General features: G+C 44.6%; 1 protein-coding gene across 1 annotated transcript in view; it reads left to right on the top strand.

The window, feature by feature from the left end:
- Positions 1–5047: 5047 nt before the first annotated feature.
- The window catches only part of ROBO1 (roundabout guidance receptor 1), a 940924-nt gene continuing 931254 nt past the window's right edge, over positions 5048–14717 (top strand). The window contains exon 1 of the mRNA XM_083171919.1: positions 5048–5492. The gene's annotated coding sequence lies outside the window, so the exon portion shown is untranslated. The remainder of the gene's footprint in view (positions 5493–14717) is intronic.

Here is a 14717-nt window from a genome sequence, read left to right as displayed (position 1 = left end):
TTCTATATCATTATCACGGGTCCTCTCACTATAATTGGTTCTCTCTGTATAATTCGTCCTATGTTTATATGGCTCATGGATGTAGTTTTTCCTAGTGTAATTCCTTCTTTGTCCCTGTATGGGTTGTTTGGTCTCGTTACAGGTATTTTTCACTGGATTTTTAATTCTGTTTATTTCTTCTGGGCTCTTATTTAGTTCTTCTTTGTCCCTTTTAAATTTCTTTACTTTTCTTTGTATTATGGCTCTTTCTGCTCTCCTAACATTAGATGTAATGGTTTGTTCTAGCAATTTGAAATCTTCGTTTTTAGCATAAGGGAGGGCTAACGATTTATACATTTTAATTTCTTCCTCCACTTTTTCTAACTCTCTCCTTCGTTCTTTGATAATCAAAGTCATGAGTGAAAATGAACACTCATTGATGATTATTTCCCATTGTTTTTTAAATTCCTCTCTTGCAGTGGAGAAGGTTGAGGTTTTATTAATTTTCAAACCCTTGGGGATCAGTTTTTGGGATAGATACTTCTCCAATGTAATGACCTCCCATAATATTTTACTCTCTTTAAGTAACATTGACTCTAGTTTTTCCATAATGCCCTCTAGGTCTTCATCTATTAATTCTATCTCATCAGAGTTGTCTTCAAACATTTTTTCAAAGTTGGAACAACGTTGTTCCCTAAATTGGAACATAATGTATGGCAGCCTTTACTGGTCCTCCTGAAATAGGTGACACAACAAATACAATATGCAAAAAGAAATCGGGATATGACCTGTAATGGCGCGCTGCTGCCTATGAGATGTACTTTCCCTGGTTATCACCCAATAACCGTAAAATATCACAAATATAACAAAGCGGGATTTCCAAGTCCTTGGCGCAACACTTGAAGTAGGTAAGTCTGGAGGTCTTTTCCCTCAGGGATTTTCTTACTTTTCAAGGGTGTTTTCAACAGTACATAAAAAAGAGGGGGATCATTGGTTAGAAATATCTCAACCCCAATGCGGGGAAACTGCAATGAAGAAGATATAGATATAGGCGTACCCCTACTCACGGTAAGTAAGGTGATGTATAGGCCCGTAGCAGTTTCTTTATAGTTTTCTTTCTTTAGTTCTCTTTTTCTTCTTTTCTCTTTCCCTCTGTTAAGGATTTTTGTTCTCCGTTTGGACGTGCAAATGAAGATAAGGAGTGAAGGTTAGTAAGCAGATTTTTTCAATGTGATTAACACCCCGTGCAGGTTCAGATGTGGGAAAGATGTGGTTGTCGTACCTTACTCACCCCAAAATAGAGTAAGATACACATATAAAGGTTTCTTTGTGAAGAATAATTGATTGCTACAATAAAACGTGGATATGCGTACCGCACTCACGTGTGAAGGTGCGGGGTATATACCCGTAGCGTTTTCTTTATCTGTGCAGATTTCTGTTGATCCGTGAAGGGCGATATTTTCTCCCAAATAAATGGATTATAGGAAATGAAGATATAGGGTGGAGGTTAATAAATCAATTATTATATTATGATAAACACCCAGTGTGGATTCAGACGTGAGAGGGGTGTGATTATCGTACCTTACTCACCCCAACATGGAGTAAGATACACATATAAAGGTTTCTTTGTGAAAAATAGCCAATTACTGCAATAAACCGTGGATATGCGTACCGCACTCACGTAGGTAGGTGCGGGGTATGTGCCCGTAGCGTTTTCTTTGTCAACGTAGGTTTCTATTAATCCGTGAGGAACGGTGTTTCTCCCAGGTAAATGGATGGGGATAAATGTAAAAATAAAATGGATTAATATTATATCTTGTGTGTACCCCTGTACATAAATTCGAGGGTATGGGAAGAAGTGGGTGTCTTTTATGAACCAAGGAGGAGGTAACTGCAGCGTACCGTGACTCACAATGAGGAGTGTAGATAAACGCCCAAAAAGGTTTCTTTTATAGAGGAAAGTACAGCTTCACCACGTGATGTATATAAGTGTATAGCAATATATACCCAAGCATGAACCAATATGAAATCTGCGTACCCAAACTTACAATGATGTAAGTTTTTTCACATATAAGGGAATAAGGGAACAAACTAAATAGGTGTTCCCTGTATGTTTTAAAACCAGCACAAGGCCCAAGGGCTGGTCCTGGTTCCCAAAATACGGGGGACAAAATTAGTAGGGGTCACCCGTATTTCAAGAACCAGCACCGGGCCCAAGCAGCCAGCAGGGTAATACCACAGCGGGGGGACACTTATTATATAAGTTCCTGCGGCGAAAGCATTAACCCGCTGACCGGTCAGCCTGGGCGGGGATCCTGGGGAAGTGGGGACCCCCCAATGAAGGGGTCCCTCCTCCAGAATTTATCTGCCCAGGCTGAAGCTTGGGGCTGTCCCCAGTGGCCTTGGGGTGGTGGCCACCGGGCTGATTAAATGTGTAAAAAAAATTAGAAAAAAACCTATTGGGTTCTGCTTTGGAACTATGAGTCCCAGCAAGCCTGCACCACATACTGGGAGAACTACAAGTCCCAACATGCGGCCCATTAATGGGTTTGCTGGGACTCTTCGCAGAACCAATAGTTAAATAAATACACACCGACACCAGAAAAATAAAACTTTATTACATTCAGAGCCCATTCATACAGATACTTACCTATCTTGACATGTAGGTAGGTCTCCTCTCCCCGCTGGTCCTGAAGAAAATCCATATGGGTACCTGTGGAAGGAATCCATACTAACTAGGGTCCCCTGGCATAGATGCGTCCTCTTCGTTCCAAGTAGGCATACACGGTCTTGGCAAAATTAAAAAAACGGGTGTCCCGACATCAAACTGACGAGAAGCCGCAGGATGTGTGTTTATATCCTGCAGCTCCTCCTTCCAAATACCACTATTTCCCGCCTAGCGACTCCTGATTGGCCGATAGGTACTGTACTGTATCTTTGCACCTAGAGATGCAGTTATGTCCATGCTCCCTACCAAAACCTTGGTTGAGGTAGGGTCCAGATCACAGGTAGTAGGATGCATGCAACCTTTGGTTGATTTCAGCTATATCTTTTCCCATCCATACTTTTATCCTTGACGATCCACCCCACACAGGCTTCAGCAGGCCTGCATTCCCAGGGAAACGCCTAGCATTTTTTGGTACTTGTGTACTAGTACGGTGCCCATCGCATCGCAGACCATAAGGCAGGCAATGGTATGCAATGCGATGGCAGCCGATGTTATACAATTTGAAATTGTATACCATCGAATTGTATGGCATTTTATGCCAGTGTATCGCATATACAATGGTATGCAATTTAAAATTGTATAAGCACCCTAATAGGGGCTTACAATGTTAAATGCACCCCCATGCCACCCCCACTATGAACGTGAACCCGAAGCGTGGCGAGCGCAGGGAGCCCGCGAGGGGCGGCGGTACGCGTCCTACGACCTTTTCATACCCCCACTATCCTCGTCGCGTGGAGTTGTGTCTATATAGTGTGGCGAGCACAGCGAGCCACCGAGCCCGAAGCGTGGTGAGGGGACGCGGAATACATGTAAAGTAATACACGTGCGCTCGGCAGGCGAGGAGAGGACAGGAAGTGGTGTGATCGGCCTCTTTGTGAAGTTTTTCCCCTCCCTCCCATCCCTATGATTTATGTTCGGTGGCGGTAAAGAGCGGTCACTTGTTTATATGTAGTAGTATGTAGATAGTGGGTGCGCTCTCCTGACATCGCTATCTCATTAGCCCATACTCCTGGACGGGAGATGGCTTATACCACCCTGCACGGGTGGGTTGCCAAGGTAGAGTTGATCACCAGCGGTGTGTGAATTGTGAATGATGATCTTACCTCTCCCCCTGACCATTCTTCAGTGCCGCCACCTTCTATAGTCAGATCATAATCGAGTTATCAATCAATACATTTGACATTCATTTTGAAATGCCAGCACTTGTGTCCATGTCTTATTTTAGTGTTACGTTTGATTAAAGGGTTAAGTTTATTAAAGTGAATGCATAAGGATAACCCTTGGTGAGTTTAAGGGTTATGGCTCACTAAAGTTTAGACGGGATGCGGTCATTTGGTCTACAGCATGATGGTCGACAGTCATTAGGTCGACACCATTAGGTCGACATGGGAAAAGATCAACATGGGTCTAGGTCGACATGGGACAGGGTCGACATGGTTCTAGGTCGAAAGGTCGTTAGTTCGACAGGTCATTAGTTTGACAGTGTCTCGGTCGACAGTCATAAGATCGACATGGGGTTTTTCACTGTTTTTTGAGCAGACATGTGCCGACAGGCGGTATTTCATGCTCTACCATCCACTAGCGTGGTGGGAGAATAAAATAGTGTGCCGAGCGTAGCGAGGCACCATGCCCGACGCATCGCGAGCGGATGCGGTGCACTTGAAACTGTGTCCATGTCGACTGTGTTGACATTCAGGTAAAAAAAACTGTGAAAACCCCCATGTCCACCTTTTGACTGTCGACCTAGACATTGTCGGATTAATGACCTGTCGAACCAACGACCTGTCGAACTAATGACCTTTCGACCTAGAACCATGTCAACCTAAACACATGTCGACCTTTTCCCATGTCGACCTAATGGTGTCGACCTAATGACTGTCGACCATCATGCTGTAGACCAAATGATCCCAACCCATTTAGACACCCCCTGATCTAGAATAGTAAGGCGTGTTATCCCCTGCCAACAGAGCCATGTAATTAATGTAGTGTACTTAGGAAATATGTATACTGCGATTCAGGGTTATGCAAATGTCAGAATATTTATTTAGTAAATAACTCATAAAACAAGGACGTCCTGCTACTCTCATTAATTAAGGCCAGCTGCAATTCTGCAATCACACAAGGTTAATGTTCACAATAAGACATTCTTTGTACGAGTTTGTTTTCTTTTATAATAAATATATAACTGCTCAGCTAGACGAGAGTGTATAATACAGTATATCTCTCTATAGTCTCTCTTTTTCCCTGAGCTGTTTAACCTATTGGCTATAGGAAATGTATGCATTAGCAGACACAAGCAGGTACAGACAGAGGAGATACTGATTTGGAACTGTAATATTGAACAGCCTGGAATTGTATTCTCCCTTTACTCCGAGAGCATCCCTTATTCTATAGAACGCTCTCCCTACCCCCTTCAGAAGAGATGCCTGGCTTTGTACTGCTTTGCAATTCTATCAGAGCCAGGAGGCAGTAGGACCTGACATCCTATCAGAGGCACAGAGCAAGCTTGCTGCATGGGTCTATTTGTATTCAATGGCTTGTGCTCCCTGCATTAATAGTAATACAGATAACGGGTCACAATTCTACGCTGAAGAAAGGATTTGGAATTCCACTGGACAGATACCAGGAAGAAACCTCTTGGCTGATCTCCTTACAAAGTCTTGAACTCGCCGTGCTGTCATTTTGTCCCTTAAGCGGAAAAAAAAAGATCTTGCGTGAAAGTTGCATGCATTTGTGTGTGAATAATGGAACTGACAGACTGGTGAAAGCAATACCGTCTCAGAAGGTAAGTTCCAAGCCAGGCGAGTGTTTGATTTATACGTGCACACCTGAGGTTACAACATTGTCAACATTTCATTTCAGCAACTTTGATAGCCTAAGGGGGTTAGAAAAAAACAAAAACACTTTAATAGCGGAAGGTTTTGCAGGGTGAGTGTGTAATGTACATGTTTGATGTAAAGAAATATATGCAGTGAAATCTTGGGATTGAAGGCATAGAAAATGCGGCATTGATTTGTAGCACTTGAACTTCGGAAAGTCATGCTCTGTTTTCAATTGCAAGCTCTTCAGCCTGTCTTATGTGCTACACATGTTTGGAGAACTTTGGGCAAACTGAATGCACCTCTCAATCTGCATAGACCGGGCACCACAGTAGGCAACTTTTACAAATCCACTGGGGCTGTAACGTTGCACATCGATATGGATACTGGCAGTGTACATATTGTGTGTGTGGGGTAAGGGGGGCTCAAGCCCCCACAGATCTGGCTTGTATGGTGCTCTCTGTGTGACAGGAGCTCACCCTGATACATGGGCATTGATCTGGTTAAGAGCTGCTCCCTCCCACCATTGTATTTCTTATAATGGGTCTCCTAAGCAGAAAATGCTCCTATAATTGATACACTGCTTCGGTATCTCTGCCACATCTATACAGAACTGCGCCTGATTTAAAGGGGACTATATACCAGGGGAATATCCAGTCTGGTATTTTACTTCTTCGTTATGCGTTTGACATGCTGTGGGAGGTGAGAGTGTGTCCCCTATAAATTACATAGGGAGCTCTTGATTTCCCATTATAACATACCTGCCTCGGTGACTTGTGCATGCTATATCATGGTTTATAGGACAGGAGCCGTGTTGCTTTGCATTCATGCAGCGAGGCCGTCTGCATTGTTAAAATTTATTTAGCAAGATTTATTGAAAAAAAAAAAAGAAACCGGTTGAAAAACTGAACATTAAGGAAGAAGAGATTTCTGTGTGTGGTGCTCAGAATACCAACTGTGTAATTATCTGCAGTGCTCCTTGGCAGAGCGGAGGGCTGAGAGGAGGGTGCACCTCCCCAACTGTTCCCTGTGTGTACTGAGGGAGTCAGTAGGAACTCTGCAAGACTTTCATTGTGGAAAAGGGCTGGATAAGACCTTTGCAGCTCTCTGCAGGGATCTGGACAAATACAAAAGGGTAACAGAGATACTCTAGGAATCATTGGTACCTGTAGCTAGGAGACTTTAACCTCTGCAATGATCAGCCGAGACACCAGGCTTAGAATCGTATCATGCTGGGTCTAGATAATACAGCCCTGTAGAAGGATGTGGGCTGTGGCGTTCAAGGCAGAACTGGATTCCCATTTTTCTTGCCTCAGAGAGCATGAGTAATGGGAATAAGCGCCACATAGATACTATTAAACGAATGCACAGTGTTTTTATCTGCAGAGCGTCGCTCGTTGCTTAACTTTTGCAGAGCGTTCTGGACTCTTATTAAATAATAATAATTCTGCGGGAAGACTGGGAAGAACATAACTTAGCTGTGTGCTGTTACAGAGGATATCTGCAAAGTTTGGCATCATGTGGCCGGTAGTAGCTGTACTACTGCAGCGTCCGTATCAACTGAGTGCACTGACAAGTGGGCCGGAAAATAGACAATCTACTTAATTTCAGTTTGTAAATCACCTTGATGTTTCCAGCTGGATGAGCAGAGGTGCAATGCAGCAGAGGAGAGCCAGAGAATAATGCTGAGTGCACAGCACCCGGCTGTATGGAGGCTGTGACTGTCACCTGTAGTCTGTCTGTGTGTCCCCTCGCAGTCTGACTGCTGGAATCTCACTCTCCTTGTCTGCTCACCTGCACAAGACATAATGAACCAGCTAAATACAGAATAAAGAATATGACAGATTGGTAGCTCGCTTGCCCTTACCCATAGCTGCCTACCCTCCTGCATTCTGCAGGAGACTCCCTAACATAGCAGCAATCTCCCTCTCTCCCTCATTAGTCTAGCAATCTCCCTCATTTCACCTAGCCCACATTACACTGTTACATTTTTGGGGATAAAAGGAATGACAGATAGATACATTTACATTGAATCATCAGCACCATTTCCCAGCACTTTAGCAAGTATAGTAGCTCTTACTAACTGCTTTGGGGCTCATCTACATTTGGAATATTTAAGTAGAGCGGCTCGGAGCACAGATGCTCTACAAGCCTGGTGTTTGACTGCTGTTCCGGCGGATACTTCACAGCACCGTAGTATTAGCAATTGGAGATGCCGGCAATAGGAGTAGATATAGGTCCCCCAGGATTAGCGCTGTGTAGAGCAGTGTTGAGTCCTTAAAAGACGTGTTCCGCCGCACACAGGGTGGCTTTGTCAATTTAGAAACTTCCCAAGCGCCAAATGGTACTGCTTCTTTTTGTTCCACTAATTAGTGGGTGGCATCCCTCTACCATAGAGGCTGCTGGTCTATAATACACTCAGCATTTACCCATAGGGCCATAGACACTCTTGCTACTATAAGCCCGATTCAGACCTGATCGCTGCTGAGCAAATTAGCAGTAGCCAGCGAACAGGTAGATGTCCCCCGCGATATTAAAATCGGTTATGGTATATTAGATCTACAATATCTAGGTCTACAGTGATATGGTCGACCACTAATGGTCGACAGTCAAAAGGTCAACAATGAAAAGGCCGACAGTCAAAAGGCAGGGTTGACAGTCAAAAGGTTGATGTGTTTTTTGTGTGTGTCTATGTCGACATAGGTCGACATGAAAACTGTCTAAGAGGACCGCATCCCCTTGCATGGCTCGCTACGCTCGCCATGCTTCAGGATCAGTTCATCAATAATCGGCCACTGCGTGAATTCACACTGCAATGATCAGGTCTGAATTATGCCCATGGTGATCAGCGATCAGGTCTGAATTAGGCCCGTGGTGATCAGCGATCAGGTCTGAATTTTAGATAAATATTTTGCGATCCATGCTGAGACAGGCCTATGAAGCTGTAGTGTGCTAGGGTTGGATACTTCCTTTGGGGATGCATGGCATCACGGAGGAGGTCTTAATATGTAGATCAGTATTAAGGTCCATAGATTTTGCCACTCAATACAGAACTTTCTTTTCTCAGCAGTTAAGTCTCAGAGATGCAGAGCAGTAGTCACTTCCCTGTGATGGGAGGCACTATGGATATCAATATACAGTAGAACATGCATTGGTGTAGAGGGGGGGGGGGGGTACTTTTTGCCCGGGTCTGCTGGAGGGGCCCGGGTCCCATTCCCCCCTCCCCTGTTACAGGGAGCTGGGCAGTGGGGAGAGAGATGACAGACTGCAGCCGCAGCACAGCCTCTCTCCCCAGCTCGCCGCACGCTGCTCAGTGCCATGTGCTGAGCTGGGGAGAGAGACAGCGGAAGCCTGTGCTCTCTCTCTCCCTCTGTGTATGCAATGATGATCCCGCACCCTGCATCCCACATTAATGACATATATTTTTTCCACGGGGGCGTGGCCACAACCCTTTCCGGGGGCCCAGCTGACCTGTCAGCCCCACTGAGAACATGGTAAAATTTGTTGATATCCTTTAATTACCAGATTCATGTTGGGAAAACTACAGTATGGAAACTTAGGATAAAATACAAATTACTTTCTCTTATCACAATCCCTGGGAGTGCATTACGATGAACAAGGGTGGTACTTATGTAGTAACTGGGCTGCCGATTTTGAAATCGGGTCCATCGCATCGCATCGCACCCGACCAAATCGCATGCGATGCGATGCGATGCGATGCGATGGACCCGATTTTTCCATAGGATTCAATGTTAAAATGGACTGAGTCCATTTTAACATGGAATTCAATGGGAAAAAGGGGTCCTTTTCATACCCCTACTATCCAAGTGGGCATGGAGTTGGATATAAACCTGTGGCGAGCGTAGCGAGCCACCGAGCCCGAAGCGTGGCGAGCGTAGCGAGCCCCGCGAGGGGACACAGAATACCGTCCCCTCGCGGGGCTCGCTTCGCTCGCCACGCTTCGGGCTCGGTGGCTCGCTACGCTCGCCACAGGTTTATATCCAACTCCATGCCCACTTGGATAGTAGGGGTATGAAAAGGACCCCTTTTTCCCATTGAATTCCATGTTAAAATGGACTCAGTCCATTTTAACATTGAATCCTATGGAAAAATCGGGTCATCGCATCGCATCGCATCGCATCGCATCTGATTGTATGCCTTAACTTAAGGCATACAATCAAAAAATCGGCAGCCCAGATACTACATAAGTACCACAAGGGTGGTTCCATCTGTAATTTGAGGCTGGCTCTACCCTTTTCTGTATCTCACTACTTGTGACAATGTTAAAGTTGCGAAGTTAGCAGAAATTTTGGTTGAAATTTAATAGGATGAGAGATTCAGAAAGTGAGAGATTTGGTAGGAAATCTCCAGTTTTTTTAAAGCAGCAATCATTTACACTGCAAAATCAAACTGGGTTTGCAGTGTAAATGGTTGCCACTTTAATAATACCTGGAAATTTCTTACCAAATCTCTCATTTTTTGAATCTCTCATCCTATTAAATTTCACCCAGAGTTTTTTCAGATATCACTTTAGTAGCCTCCTTATGTATTATCAAGGGCGCTCAGAAGAGCAATATGCTCTGGGTCACTGAGGGGAGGTGAAATTTTGGTGTCAACCCCCACCGATGGTGATACCTAGTGCATTTTGCAACCCCTGCGCCCGCCAGTGATGCTACTGGGCACATGGATGGAGGGCAAAGATGCTATTATTTTCTAAGAGGATTGTTACCCTGATCCGTGCTTTTCAGATACTGTATCTCTATCTATCTCATATATATAGATATATATATATATATCTATATATATCTATATATATAGATATATATAGATATATATATATAGTGGACGGGAGAGGCGGCACTCAGAGACGTTTTCTTAGTGGAACCAGTGAAGGTTTATTCAAAACATACCTTTTGGGGTCAAGCCAACAATCAACAACTTGTTGCCGTATGTTTTGAATAAACCTTCACTGGTTCCACTAAGAAAACGTCTCTGAGTGCCGCCTCTCCTGTCCACTCTGCATATACGCCGTCTGCGTTTAGGAAGGCACCTGGGCATATCCACCTAACACAGCATAAGGGAGTACCGGTCCCTACGGATTATATATATATATATATTATAGATAGATAGATAAAATAAATATCTAATGTTTGAATCATTAACATCTTATGATATTCTGACTTTTGCTACAGTGTTTAATTAATACAGGATTGTTAAGGTTATGTATTTTCTAGACAGACAGATCTGGCAGAACTCCAATACGTATCTGTGTACATGAGAAATGTTTATTTAAATAGTGTCTGATGTGCCTTTGGCTGCATTATCCTTCTAATTAAATGAGTTCAGATTACACATGGCGTCAAATTGTTCAGAGCTGTCAAGGTTTGTTTTTTAATGACATGACTGTTTGAAACGTGTAATATGGACAGTGGGAATGTCTATAACTGAGCAGTCATACGCTCCATCATTGCACAAAATATATGGTCGCAGAGTTGGGAAAAGTATTACAGCAGTCGTTGTGGGTGATGAATGGTAAAATGTCAGGTATCCGTGAAACTAAAAATGTTGCAATAAACTTTAGGGTTAGCTGGGATTAGTCTGTATAAATAGAACATTAAGGTGGTCATATCTGTTTTTAAGTATTTTCCTAGTTTAGATCCACTATAAAAATATTAATTTTTATAGTATGCTTTTCGACAAGGAAAATGGAGCCCCTCTTGTCTTTGCCTGGCACTCGCCAGAACGTCCCTGCTGGCGATCACCGGTGGAGAGGGACTCCATCAGACTGGGACGCGCGTGTGACCCAGTCTCTCGGCGGCTGGGCGGTGGGACCATGCCCATCTCCACTTCAGGGAGACAGGCAGGGTTAGAGGGGGGGGGGGGGGGGTTCAGGGTGGCGGCAGGGAGCTCCATCGCAATGGGGCGCGTAAGTGTCTCGTGCACGTGCGCCCCTTGGTGACGGCTGGTGGGGGCTGGCAAATAGAATTGCCAGCCTCCGGCTGGATGGAGAGCGCTCCATCTGTAGTGTACATGGTGGGTTGAACACGGATTCAGATTCATGTTGGACTTATTTGTACTGTAACTGGGGTGCGCATCTTTCACTGACTGTGTACAGTGGTGTAACTAGAAACTGTGCCGCCCCCAGCCAAAAGTTTACCATCCCCCATGCAATAATTATATATTTTTTGTATACATGCTCATTGCCATGGATTACGTGTTTATTGCCAGGGGTTTCTTGTTTATTGCCAGGGGTTTCTTATTCATTGCCAAGGGTTTCTTACAGGTTGCCAGGGGTTACCTTCTGGTTGCCAGGGGTTATGCATTGACATGGCTACATGCTCATTGCCAGTGGTTACTTGCTCATCACCATGGGGTCACATGCTCATTGCCGGGGGTTACATATTCTCATTGCAACATGCTCATTGCCAGGGGGTGATATGCTTATTTCTGCGGTTATATGAGGTGACATGCTCGTTGCCAGAGGGATACTGCTAAGAGCTCACCAGCGCTCCTGAAATCTGCACTTCCGCTTAGCGGTGTCCAAAGACGCATCAGTTAAACGAACTGCGCCCATCACTGAGTCAGTCCTTAAATCCCTAATATACTGTACATGTGTTTGGGTGTTTAACACAAATATATTCTTTTAGAAAAGGCAGCCATGATGTCACCATACAATTATGACATCTTTCTTACCATTATGAGTCTTGAATAAGCAGTAGATTAAGAAGAAATCTTGCAAACTTATATTAAATGACAGATTAAAAGTACTGAATTTGCACCATTCAACATCCAACACCATAAGTAGTGGGCATACTGTAGGAGTCAAGCTTGACTCACAACACTAAACAAGGTTCGCTGATTAGGCTGCGCCAATGTCGTAAGTGAATGCTTATGGTACAGAAATGTCATCCTTAAAAGATTCAATTTCTCAGATAGAATGATTGTTAGTCTGTTACGATGACTCAGAAAGCAGGTTCTTTTAGTTAGCAGTGTATCTGTGATTATGGGAACTGGTGATTCATACCTCTGATACTATGTGGCCAAACTAAACACATATACTGTATAAAATGTTAGATGTTGCATTGGGCTACAAAGCTGCTAGCAGGAAGTAATGTATGCACAGTACACAATTTAATGACTCCTTTGCATAATGTGTATAACTACGGGGTACGGTCATTAGGTCTACAACAACTAGGTCGACACCACTAGGTCGACATGGGTTAAGGTCGACATGGGTCTATGTCGACGTGGCATTGAGTCGACACAAACATTAGGCCGACGTGGGCTAGGTCGACGGTCAAAAAGGTCGACATGGGTTTTTTCCCTGTTTTTGAAAAAGTGAAATTACAATTATAGGTGCCCCTATTCTGCACTTGGGTAACCCTCACCCTACTTGTCCTGTTGCATCCACACCAGTCACACCAAGTGAAAAAGAGCTACAGTATGTTAACTGTGTGACCATATACTGTCATAAGGCCAAATGTAATCGGGTGTGAGATTTAAAAAGTGAGAGATTTTGGGAGAGTTTTCCCAATCATTTACATGGCAAAATCATCCCGGATTGTCAGTGTAAATAATTTCCGCTTTAAAAACAATGGGTGAAATCTCCCAAAATCTCTCACTTTCTGATTCTCACACCCTGGCCCTTATTCTGTTCTAAGCGGTAACGGCCGCATGCGGACGTTCCGCCGATGTTTTCGCTCTGCGCATGTGCAGAGGGCACTCTGCGCATGTGCAGGCGAAATCGCCGCACAATTTTTTTTAACGCCGCAAAGGGGGTGGATAGGGGCGTGAGGGGCTACTTAGCCTCATTTCCCTATGCATACGCCCCGCGTTTCATGGGCGTTCCATGGTAATGAGGCTGTGACGCATGTGTTGGGGGTGGCCATCTGACATCGCCGGATGTCAGCTGCCCGCCCCCATACATGCTTTCACACGGACAAGTGTCCGTGAGGTCTATGGGTGCGGGAGCTGGTGGAGCGTGCGGCCCTGCCTTCGATGGTCGGTGACCATCGAATGCAGGGGGCTGCTCCAAGATGGTGGAGGCGTATCCCCCGCCATTTTCATGCGGACCGCCACATGTCCGCGTACGGACGGCCGTGGCGATCCGTATGGAAGGCGGGGATTCGCCTGCACGGTCGGAGCCGCATATGTAAGCCAGTCACTGCATTTCCCTATCCTCGGCTGGCCTCGCAGTGCTTTATAAACTGAAGGTGAGCGTATCAGACTGTTAATCCTCACGTTCGCATCATTAAAATGTGTCCCTGACAACCAACGCTTACTACAAAGAATCAAATGAGTTTATACAAAGTCAACTTTGCCTGGCAAGGGAATAACACTGCACTATTTATTAATGCACACAGTACTGTAAACTATTATTATTACTACTACTACTACTACTACTACTATGATGCTGCTTTCCCACTGCAGACCAGTTTAAAGTACTGGTAATCTTAAATGGTATTTAAAACGTTATTAGCATTCCCACTGCAGCAGATTACCGTTTTAAATACCATTTAAGTACCATTCCCATTGCAGTGAACCGTGTATAATGTACAGTGCCTAACCCCCCCCCCCCCCAGTGTAAAGAGTGCCTAATCCCTCCCCCCCCCCCCCCCCCAAGTGTAAAGAGTGCCTAACCCCCCCGTACCTGCCCTGTGCCCCACCTCCCCTCCCCTTGTACTTACCTGCACGGGGATGCAGGGCAGTGGGGAGGCAGCCTTTTAGCCTCCAGGCAGTCCCAGTACCTGATGAGACCTAGTAGTTCTCACTTTGCGCATATGTAATGAGTGGCTCATTATTATGCACGTGCACTCATTACACATGCACAAAGTGAGAACTACTAGGTCTCAAACCAGCACTGGGACTGCCTGGAGGCTAAATAACGTTTAAGAGGCATTCCCACTGCCTCTTAAACGTTATTTTAACGTGTAGGACTCTGCTTTAAAAACGGGTTGAAATACCATTTAGCTTTAAACAGTATTTCAACTCTGGCACTTTCCCACTGCAGCCTTAAAACGGTAAATTGCACTGAAAATCGGCAATTTACCGTTTTTTAGCTGCAGTGGGAAAGGGGCATTACTGTTACTTTCGTTGTTTATAAATGTATTTATTTATTTATTTGCTTTTTTATTGGAGGGATAATCCACTGTACTATACTAAACAGTTGTGGATAGATCCATACCTCCCAA

Source organism: Crinia signifera, chromosome 2 (genome assembly GCF_055691185.1).
Source record: "Crinia signifera chromosome 2, ASM5569118v1, whole genome shotgun sequence".
In the NCBI taxonomy this organism is placed as follows: Eukaryota; Metazoa; Chordata; class Amphibia; order Anura; family Myobatrachidae; genus Crinia; species Crinia signifera.
Note: the sequence above shows the minus strand (reverse complement) of the source record. Positions and strands in the feature narration are given on the sequence as shown.